Source organism: Delphinapterus leucas, chromosome 18 (assembly GCF_059928025.1).
Source record: "Delphinapterus leucas isolate spDelLeu-1000000601 "Yukka" chromosome 18, BTC_Dleu_Yukka2, whole genome shotgun sequence".
NCBI classification, from domain to species: Eukaryota; Metazoa; Chordata; class Mammalia; order Artiodactyla; family Monodontidae; genus Delphinapterus; species Delphinapterus leucas.
In genome coordinates, this window is record NC_143146.1 from 32,336,593 (window position 1) to 32,347,935 (window position 11,343).

At 38.8% G+C, this 11,343-nt stretch overlaps 1 long non-coding RNA gene across 2 annotated transcripts; it reads right to left on the minus strand.

Moving 5' to 3' along the window:
- Nucleotides 1-267: 267 nt before the first annotated feature.
- LOC149746841 (uncharacterized) lies at nucleotides 268-11,046 on the minus strand. 2 transcript variants are annotated; one of them, XR_016388661.1, is made up of 4 exons: nucleotides 10,403-11,046; nucleotides 6,866-10,081; nucleotides 1,420-1,509; nucleotides 268-1,063 (listed from the first exon to the last, which is right to left on the minus strand). It is a non-coding gene; the product is annotated as an uncharacterized LOC149746841 (long non-coding RNA). The 2 variants fall into 2 exon arrangements; XR_016388660.1 differs by having other exon boundaries at nucleotides 1,395-1,509.
- Between the last annotated feature and the right edge of the window lie 297 nt (nucleotides 11,047-11,343).

Below are 11,343 nucleotides of genomic sequence, written 5' to 3' on the forward strand. Positions count from 1 at the left end.
TTTGACCATATAAACTGTAAGAAAAAAAAAAAAGAATATGAAATAGTTACTGCTACCAGTATTTCAAAACGAAACCAAATGCTCTAAAGCATCACCCTGAAATCAAATTTCCAGTTGATTAAGTGGAAGTTTGGAAGAGGGAGAGACTGATGCATTGGGAAGCTGTTGAGTAAGTAATCTCTAGGCATGGCCCGTGGCCCATGGAGCAGCACACAAGTTGAGTGTTCCAGAAAGATTACATGAGTTACAACCCTTGACCTTTTATTCCCAGCTAGACAAGGATTAGCTCTCCTCAGCATGCAGGAAAATGTGAATGCATTTTTCTAGGGCTAGTGCTAAGGCAGAGAAGCCACCAGTGGAAGGACCATGAGTACTTCCTGTATTAATATTATCTCAACTCCTGGAAACAATAGGCAAATGCACTTGAAAAGCTACCCTTGTCCCTGGAATCAAGGAGAACGCTTTGCCATTGGCTAATTACTTATTTATTCATTCAACAAATACGTATTCATAGTATACTTAAGTTCTTGCATGCATGCATCATTACGCTGGAAACACACTATAGCAGGAGACCCTAGCTAAATAAATGCTAGTTTCTTTCTTTCTTCTCTCTGGGTAAACGTGTTCTAATCAAATGCAATGAACTGACAAGCAATCTTTGAGGACTGCCTTTAACTAAACTCAAGATATAACAGGAAGGGCTATGGGAGGCTCCAAGCTGCTCATTCCTTTTTCAAATTACTTCATTTCCAAGTGGACACTGCTAACGAGAGTTAAGGTAGGCCAGCCTTCCAGATGTCAGAAGTAAAGCTCATTGTGCTATCTGAAGTTTCCTTACCATATTTCTTGACGCAAAGTACAATATCATTAGATTTAAAAACAAATTAAAACAGGTATTATTTCTCTTCAGTCTTCAGGTGTAATTTGGCACATGTAAATTGTTTTTTCTTGATAATTTAAAGAGTGACATGATAGATTTGATCAGTAGCATTTTATTACAAAATCCACAGGCAATCATTACCAGGGCGGCTCACGATGGGGTGTAGAGCTGTTCTTAGCCCATCTAAAAAGGAAGAAAAGTTCATTAAAGTTCAGGTGTTGAGAACACAAATTTGAAAGCCTAGGTGTTTGAAAATTGCCCAATTTCATGAAGCATAGACGCTCTTAAAATCTGACTCTCACCCAGGCTTTGTGAATACATGACTTCAGCGACTTAAATTAGTCATGTGAAGGGGAGCTGGCTAGTTACAAGATGGGAATCATGCCATTCTCCTCTGTTTACCACAGACTAACAGGGGTTGAGTTACAAGTGTTTATTATTTCTGAAGCTGTACTATCACATAAACACCAATGTGAAATTCTCAAGTGGACACTGCCTAGGAACAAGGACTCACAGGGGTGACAGAGGAATAAACCTACGCCAGTCTCCATGCAGTCTCCTCTTTCCCCAAGGCAGCCTGTGACGTGAGATGTCACTTGCCCAGCTCACACGAAGGGAGGATCTACAGGCTGATAGGGGAAGAAAGGGTCATTAGGTAAACATATGCAAGCAGAAGTCCTTTCTGAAATGGATCGAGTATCTTTAATCCTGTATCCTGGCCTCCAGTTGATTTATGGCTCTTATTTTCTTTTCTCTCTTTCCTTGTAAAGCTTGCCAAGGTAGACTTTCCCTCTGCCTTGAAGCGTGCAAGCACAGAGTTCTATCTTTCTTGATGAATCGGATTCTTGCCAAGTGAAAGCTTTCATGACAAAATTATGCTCTGAAGAAGGGACAAGGTGATAGCCTGAGAGACTTGAAACACCACAGAGTGTTCCTTGGGCTGTTAAAGTTTAGGAGATTAAGAACTAGGCCATGATCCTCCCCCCACACCTCATTAGTGTCCCCACACCCTGCCCCAACTGCAGCTCAGTGATAATACAAAAATTGCACATATGTTAAGTCTGATTTGCTCCATTTTTGGTAAGGCATTAGGGGTTCTGTCCCATTACCTTTTGGTTCTGCTTTACCTTAAATGAAAAGGAACTGCTATGTGCATTCTCTAATCCTTCCCCTCCCTCAACCTTTGGCCTTATGTCAAATTGGGAAGTAGGTAAAGTGTGTCTCAGGCACCCAGTCACGTTCCTTTGTGATCTTCTCCATCCCCACCCACCCCAGCCTTCCAGAGCTCCACATCACTCAGACTTCCTCCTGTGAGGACCTGGTCATTATAAACAAGGATATTCAAAACTGCAAGAGACCTTCCTTTTCTCGTTCTTTTCAAGCCTACCATTACAGGAGAAGACTTCCAAATTTCTCTCTCCACCCCAGATCTCTACCCTGAGTTGCAGAGCTACACATTAAACAATATGTTGGACATGTGCACAGGAATAGTCAACCGATATCTTCCATTGTCAATCTGTCTTTCTGTACTGACTAGTGGAGCAGTCTTCCTTCCCATAACCCAGATCCATAGCCATAGAATTTCGATACACCCTATCCTTTCCTTTACCATCAAAGCAATGTTCAATTCTTGTCTATTCTACCTTCTATTCAGTTTATCAACAAGTATCCATGGAATGCCTATTCCGTGCCAGGAATGTTTCTAGGCTCTTGGGATGTATCAGCAAGCAAAATGGGAAAAGAGCCCTGCCCTCCTAGAGTTTGCATGCGAGTTTTGACAGACCGGACCCTTCCTGATAATGGTGATAATGATGACAATGATAATGATGACAATGATGATGATAAATAAGTAACTTAAACAGTCTCTTAGAGAATGAGAAGTGCGATGGGAAAAAAATTTTAAGTAGAATTAAGAGGATTGGGAGTGACACATGAGTGGGCAGTCGGGGTTGAAACTTTTAACAAAGAGGGCAGGTAGGCCTCAGTGAGACATGCTATTCAAGCACAGGAGCATAGCCATGATGGTATCTGGAGGAAGAATGTTCCCTGGCAGAGGGAACAGCCAGTGCACAGGTTGTCCAATGAGAACGTTCCTGGTCTGTTCACAGAACAGCAAAGTGGTCAGTATGGCTGAAGCAAGTGAAAGGGTGGGAGAGTGGTACCAGAGGAGACCAGAGGGGCAACTGAGGGCCAGAGGGTATGAGGTCTTGGGCTTCCATGTAAAACTTTGACTTTTACCAAAGTCCAATGTGGAAAAAATGTAGGATTTCATGTTTTTACTTAGAAGAGAATTATTCCGGCTACTGCACTGGAAACTGAGGAAGCAGGAACAGAAACAAAAAGACCAATTAGAAGGTTATTACAATAATCCAAGTGAGAGATAATGATATCTTGAATCAACGTGGTTTCAACAGAGGTTAGAAGAAGTGACCAGATTCTACATAAATTCCGAAGGAAGGTCCAACAAGATTTCTTTTTCTTTTTAGTCTTGGTCTTCTTTTCTCCTTCATTTTGAAATAATTTTAGACTTACAGAAATGTTGCAAAAAAAAAAGAGAGAGTTCCCATATACCCATCACTCAGCTTCCCCAAATATTTACAACTTACTTAATTGCAGTTGTTATTATTTAAAACCAGGAAATTAACAATGATACAATACCATTAACTAAACTACAAACTTTATTCAACTTTCTCCGGTTTCTCCCAATGTCATTTCTCTGTGCCAGGATCCCACACTGCATTTAGTACTTGTGTCTTCATAATTTCCTCCAATCTGTGACACACAGTTCCTCAGTATTTCCTTGTGTTTCACGACCTTGGCATTCTCGATGAGTAGTGGTCAGTTATTTTGTAGAATGTCCCACAATATAGGTTTGTCTGATATTTTCTCATAATTGGATTGCATTTTTGGCAAAAAAAAAATATGACAGACAAGATGTATTTCTTTCTCTATGCATCATATCGGAATATACACGGTGACAAAGTGTCTTATTAACTGGCGGTGTTACTCTTCAACGAGATTTCTTGACAGATTGAAATATGGGGAATAAGGACAAGAGGAGTCAGGAATGACTCCAGGATTTTTGTCCTGAACAGCTAGAAGGATAGAGTTATCAACTGGGGTAGGTGGAGCAGGTCTAGGGGAAGCTGAGTTCATCTTTGAACGTTTTAAGTTTGAGGTGTCTACTAGATATCTAAGTAAGTGTAGGCTTCTTGCAGGCAGTTGCATATATAAGTTTGGAGTATGAGAAAGAGGTTGGGCTAGAGAAATTAATTTTGGAATCGTCAGCATATGGATGGTTTTTACAGTTATAGGATTAAATTAAGTTCACTAAGCAAGAACATAAGAATAGACAAGTAAAAAATAAGGAGTGAGCCCTGGGACTTTCCAACATCAGAAAGTTGGTGAGAAGAGGAGAAACTTGCAAATGATATTAGAAACAGCAACCAGTAAAGGATTAGGAAACAGTCTTGGTTGATTCTTTATCCTTTCCTCTCCATCTTTATTCCCATGGCCTTAACCTAGGCCAGTTTCCTTAGAATATTGTCTACCCCTTCAGGATTCCATTTTCCTCTGGAAAATGGGGTTTTAAATAGCTTTTAATTCTTAGGTCTGATATGAGAGTTAGGAGAGAAATAGCTATAAATTATTTTGCAGTGTCTGGCATGCGGAAAATGTTAGCTACTTTTGTCATTATTAGTCTTCTCTGTCTCCTTCATTAGACTGTGAACATCTTTTTTTTTTTTTTTTTTTTTTTTTGTGGTACGCGGGCCTCTCACTGTTGTGGCCTCTCCCACTGCGGAGCACAGGCTCCGGACGCGCAGGCTCAGCGGCCATGGCTCACGGGCCCCGCCGCTTCACGATATGTGGGATCTTCCCGGGCTCGGGCACGAAACCGTGTCCCCTGCATCGGCAGGCGGACTCTCAACCACTGCGCCACCAGGGAAGCCCTAGACTGTGAACATCTTAATAGCTGACCCAGTTTTATTTTCTTTTGTTCCATTCCCTAATACTGCATTAGTACATTATTAATGCTCAATGAACAATCCTTGAATGAATAGAAAAAAGGAGAAAAAAGTTAAGGGCCCAGCTTAACCCAAAAGATGGAACTCTTATGAAATTCCAAACAATGGCACTTAGGATACATTTTGCCAGAGGGTCTTCCTTGACACCTCTCAGAGCATATTCCCTGGGCGACCACCTTGGTGTCAATTTTCCCGTTCTGTGTCTTGAGTTCAGAAGAGCTACAACTGAGCTCAGGCTGGCCCTTGTCCGAAACTTCCCCTCATTGCATTTAGCTTCTCAGGATTTATGAGCCAAATCAATCTCTCCCAATGACAACCCTCTCAAGAATGGCACTGAACTCCTGACAATCTAGAATAGAAAGATATGCTTGACCTTGGACAAGTTAATTAATTCTTTTTTATGTCTTGGTTGTATTTGTTAAGTGGTTGTATCTGTAAAGCTGGAGATGATGCCTCTTCTAGTAGAGCACAATGGCTGAACAAGACCATCTCTTGAGGTGGTCTTTCCTTTTTTTTTTTTTTTTGAGGTTCTTATTCTTAATAGACAACAACATGATGAGAAATAGAAACCAGTATTATATTTATTGTTCTATATTAGATGGTTAAGTGGGCTGGTAGAGGGACCACATACCTACTGAGACTCCATGTATGGGATTATCTAATGTTATAGTATTAAATCTCACTGCAGTATTATGGAATAAATATTAATATTAGCAAATATTTAAGAATTTGTAGAGAGAGATAGGGACTCGAGTCCTTCTGATCCAAATGAGTGCTTTTTCCACTGCACCAGGCTGGAAAATAAGATAGAGAATCTATCTGAGTAGAAGAAAGTGCTCATCTGAACTCTGGGTGGAAAAAGCCACACGGCTCTGTGCTTCTGCCCTCTGCAGTGACTCCTAGACTGTTCTAGTATACTATTCTGAGTTTCCATTTTGGCAGTCTAATTTAAAGGAAAACTTCACCTGCGTAATTAAAACTAGGCATTTATGCTACAGAGACCTGTGATTTTTTTCTCCTTACATCAATGTTACAGACTTGCTTGCTTTCAATATTTTCTCCTTAAACAACATTGCACTTTTAACTCTCTTGGGTGAGGGGGTAAGAAGCAAGACAGAAAAAATCAATGGCACCAATGTTCAGAGTTCCCTGTATAAGAAGCAGTAAAACTGGAACTCAACTATTAAGAACCTTTTAGTAATTAGTCTTGTTTTGGTTTGGTTTTTCTTCCTATGTCCCACTTTATTAAAAAAAAAAAACAAAAAAAAAACGGAGGTCACTAGTAAACAAGTATATAGCAGAGATTTAACATTGGCATCAAAAAAGCAATTTCTAGGGGCTTCCCTGGTGGCGCAGTGGTTGAGAGTCCGCCTGCCGATGCAGGGGACACGGGTTCGTGCCCGGGTCCGGGAAGATCCCACATGCTGCGGAGCGGCTGGACCCGTGAGCCATGGCCGCTGAGGCTGCGCGTCCGGAGCCTGTGCTCCGCAACGGGAGAGGCCACAACAGTGAGAGGGCGGCGTACCGGGGAAAAAAAAAAAAAAAAAAGCAATTTCTAGAGTAAATCCCAGTCCTCATACACACACAATTAGCTAAACCTTCAGTATCTACATTTGCTCGGCTGCAAAATGAGAGTTCTTATCTTTAATCATGACCTAGGGGCACTGCAAGATAATCATTAAATATATTCACTAAACTGTACTTACAAGGGCAGAAAATTGGAATAGCACATCAGAAAGATTTTTTTAAACAAAGATTGAAATTTAGAACTGGTTTTCTAGTTAATTTTCAGTTAATTAAAAAAATGTTACTCTATCCCACCACAGCAGTTTCTGATGGAGGATAACATAAAATGAAAATCATTTGTCTCCATATGATTCATTTTAGCAAATATTAATTCAGTGCCAGGTATTTTGTTCATTGCCAGCAGTGTATGAAAATAAATATAAAATAGACTTACCATTTAGAACAGGGTTAACAAACTGCGGCCCACGGACCAAGCTTATTTTCGTATGGTCCATGAGCTAAGGAGAGTTTTCACATTTTTTATGGCTGGGGAAAGAAGTCAGAAGAAGAAAAAAATTTTGTGACACGTGAAAATTATATGAAATTCAAATTTCTGTCCATAAGTAAAGTCTTATAGGAACACAGCCACACTCATTTTTTCGATATTTATCTAGGGATGCTTTCACACTAAGATGGCTTAATTTAGTAGTTGACACTGGTACGATTGGCTTGCAAAGCCCTCTCCAGAAAAAGTTTGCCAACCCTACTTGAGAAGCTCACAATCTATGGTGGGAGAGAGGTACACATATGCACTTAGTTTTCCTAACATGATTAGTGCTGTAACAGTGGAAAAGTTATTCCTTCTGTCTGTAGAAGTCTGAATTTAATGAGTATATTTAAGGAGAATGAAGGCAATGAGGTAATGAAAAAAATTCTAAGCAAAGACATGGAGAATGAGAGCATAATATAGGGACAGAGAATAATGAGCCTATATTGTATCTGAGAGAAGTTCTGGGAGGAGTATGGAAAGAAGTGGGAGATGAGATTAAGAAAGTACGTGAAATCTGTGCAAATGTAAATTGGTGCAGCCACTGTGGAAAACAGTATGGAGGTTCCTCAAAAAATTAAAAGTAGAACTACCATACAATCCAGCAATTCCACTCCTGGGGTTATATACAAAGAAAATGAAGACATTAATTTGAAAAAATATGCATACCCTATGTCCATTGCAGCATTATTTACAATAGCCAGGATGTGGAAGCAACTTAAATGCTCATGAATAGATGAATGGATAAAGAAGATGTGATACACACACACACACACACACACACTGGAATATTAGTCATAAAAAAAGAATGAAATCTTGCCATTTGTGACAACATAGATGGACCTAGAAGATATTATGCTAAGTGAAATAAGTCAGACAAAGAAAGGTAAATACTGTGTAATTTCACTTATATGTGGAATCTAAAAACAGATGAACAAACATAAGTAAAGAGAAACAGAGTCATGGATACAGAGAACAAACAGGTGGTTGCCAGCAGCAAGGCAGGTGGGGGAGGAGAGAAATAGGTGAGGGAGACTAAGAGGTACAAACTCTCAGTTACAAATGTCACGGGTATGAAATGTATAGTGTGGGAATATAGTCAATAATTATGTAATAACTTTGCATGGCGACAGAGGGAAACTAGATTTATCCTAATGATCATCTTGAAATGTACAGAAATACTGAATCACTGTGCTGTGTACCAGGAAATAACGTAGTGTTGTAGATCCTTCATACTTCAAAAACAAACAAACTCATAGAAAAAGAGATCAGATTTATGGTTACCAGAGGTGGTGGTGGGGGAAGGAGGAATTGGATGAAGATGGTCAAACACACAAATTTCCAGCTATAAGATAAATAACTACTAGGAATGTAATGTACAACACGACTGATATAATTAACACATATATATTATATATATAAAACTGTATATTATATACCAATATATATACAATATATAATATATAAAACTGTCAAGAAAGTATGTATTATATATAAATTGTTAAGAAAGTAAATCCTAAAAATTCTCATCACAGGAAAATGAGATGGTAACTATCGTGGTAACTATTGCATGATGTACGTGAGTCAAATCATTATGCTGTACATCTTAAATTTATGTAGTGCTCTACATCAGTTGTATCTTGATAAAAAAAATGGGAGATGAGATTAAGAAAGTACATGAAATCAGATTAGGATTTCTGACCTAGTCAAAGATTAGGTGTCTCCTGTAGTTGGTCATTAAAGATTTTAAAGCAGAAGTGCTTGATCAGATCTCTGAGAAAGATAACTCCAGCAGAAATGTGGAGGAGTATTCCAGTTAATTTTACTTTAAAATACCATACCTGGATGCCTATTCCCTTGTTAAACTATAAAATAATCCTGTTTAATTGAATAGGCACTGCAGATCTCCACAGCCTGGCTTCATTGTCCCATTGGAAAGATTTGGCAACCACCTGCTGCTATAACATTTTCTTTTTTATTTTTTGAAATAAATTTATTTATTTATGTATTTATTTATTATTTTTGGCTGTGTTGGGTCTTCATTGCTGTGCGTGGGCTTCTCATTGTCGTGGCTTCTCTTGTTGCGGAGCACGGGCTCTAGGAGCGTGTGGGCTTCAGTAGTTGTGGCTTGTGAGCTCAGTAGTTGTGGCTTGCCGGCTCTAGAGAGCAGGCTCAGCAGTTGTGGCGCACAGGCTTAGCTGCTCCGCGGGCATTTGGGATCTTCCCAGGCCAAGGCTCAAACCCATGTCCCTTGCATTGGCAGGCAGATTCTTAACCACTGCGCCACCAGGGAAGCCCTGCTATAACATTTTCAATGTCATAAAAATATTAGGTAAGAAGGAAAGAAAAAAGAATATCAACTATATTCAAAAACATCTTTAAATGATTTGGTGTATTCTGCTGTTATACTACAATAAAGCAAAATCAGAGTTATCTTTGTATTCAAACAGTAACACCGACATTAAATTTTAAACTGAGTTTAGAAAATAAAATGAGTATATATGTCAGGCATGGAACCCAGAATTTGATTTAAATATGATGTTAAGTATTTGGCAAACAGAAACAAACAAAAATACTTGATTGTATTGCAACTCTAGGCATAAAGACGTGTGCATTCTTCTGTTATTGGAAAGTGAACTCCAATTGCCAGAGGCAAGTAGGTTGGGTGGGGGTCATCCACAAGGTGAAACCCCAAGGGAGAAAACTGGTAGGATTTGGTTTCCTTCTCCCATTGTATGACACTTGCGGGTGTTTGGGAAACACAGCATTACGAAAAGTGAAACATATTTTGATATGCTGGACTTCCTGGTCTTTAATCCAATAACGTATCTCATACATCTTCAAGAGTAGGGTACTATGTGATACATTTTCTAAACTTATTTGACCACAAATTAATTTTATTCAGAGTATCTAATAGAACTAGTCTATCGTGGAACCCACTTTGGGGAAAAAAATATACTAATTAGCCTCAAAAGCTACACACCTCTTTGCAGGCAATTTTATCCACTGCTATCTTTCAATAACCATATATTTGCTGCTGATGAGCAAATTTATATCTCCATTCAAGTATTTTCTCTCTTGAGCTCCAGACATGTGTCTTGCAGACATCATCATTTGAATGTCCTGCAAGCACCAAAAAAATGTATACGTCAAAAATTGTCAACATTTCCATCTCTGCTTCTCCCCACCACACACACACACACACACACACACACACACACACACACATACATTTTCAGCCCTCTGAGTACTCTCAACCTCAGGAAATAGTACTACTGTATGGCCAGTTGCTTCAATAAGAAACCTTGGAGATATCTTTGAGTTATTTTTCTTCCTTACCACTGATACCCATTCACCTCCTTGATGGAACTACCTCTGAAATATCTCTTAATTCTTTTTTCATAAGCCCTACCATCCTGATTCAAGCAATGGTCTTTAACATACCTCCGGTCTTGCTTCCTTCCAGTCCATTCTTTGTGACACAGACAGATGTTACATGGGTTTATACAGTTGTCAAAACTCACTGCAACACCCAAGATGTGTGCATTCTATTTTATGTAAATTATATTTCAATAAATATAAATGTTGCAGCGCCTTGATACCAAGTAATTCAGGTGCCTTTAAATAAGAAAAGGTAAGTTAGTTACTGGTTCTCTAATGTAATTATTGCTGAACTCATTTTGATTAATGAATTGAATGAATCATCTAAAATTCTGCTGTCATGAGTCAGTGATCTTCTCATGGTTATAAGTGCCAATAAAACTCAAACTAGTCAGATTGGTACATGTCTAATAAAAAGTAAACACACAGGCAAACCTCAACACTGTAAGGTAAGATTACTCAGAACAAATATTTCAACTCCCAGGCAGAGCCAGTGTTGGCTCAAAGACCACAACATGGTGCTTCTGTAGCTACCTTTTCACCAATTTAAGAAAGAAAGAACTGAGAATTACAGACAGAATTTTGTCTCTACATCACATTCTATTTTGTATTTGGCAAAATAGCCTTATAAACTGTCTTAAAAGCCATTAAGAAAACGCAGGTCTTTTTTCCCACAAATCTCTTTTTTAATCCACATCCTCATACTGTCACGCATATAGGGAAAAAAATCCACATTTCCAAAAGAATTTAACATTTTTTTCTTCACTCTGAATTCCTTTAAACAAAGCCCATATATTCAAGAACCAAAAAGGAAAAACACAATTGTGATATTACTTAAAAGGCGGAAACAGAAAATAAAATAAGAATGGCTTTAAAGAGCTACAAGTTTATGTAAATCAACTATACGTCAATAAAATCAAATGTTTTTAAAGCTGTAAGTTTAGTTTCCTCATGTCATAGTTCTCATGGAAACTTTCAGGGCTGGCATGGCTGCTGCAGAGTAC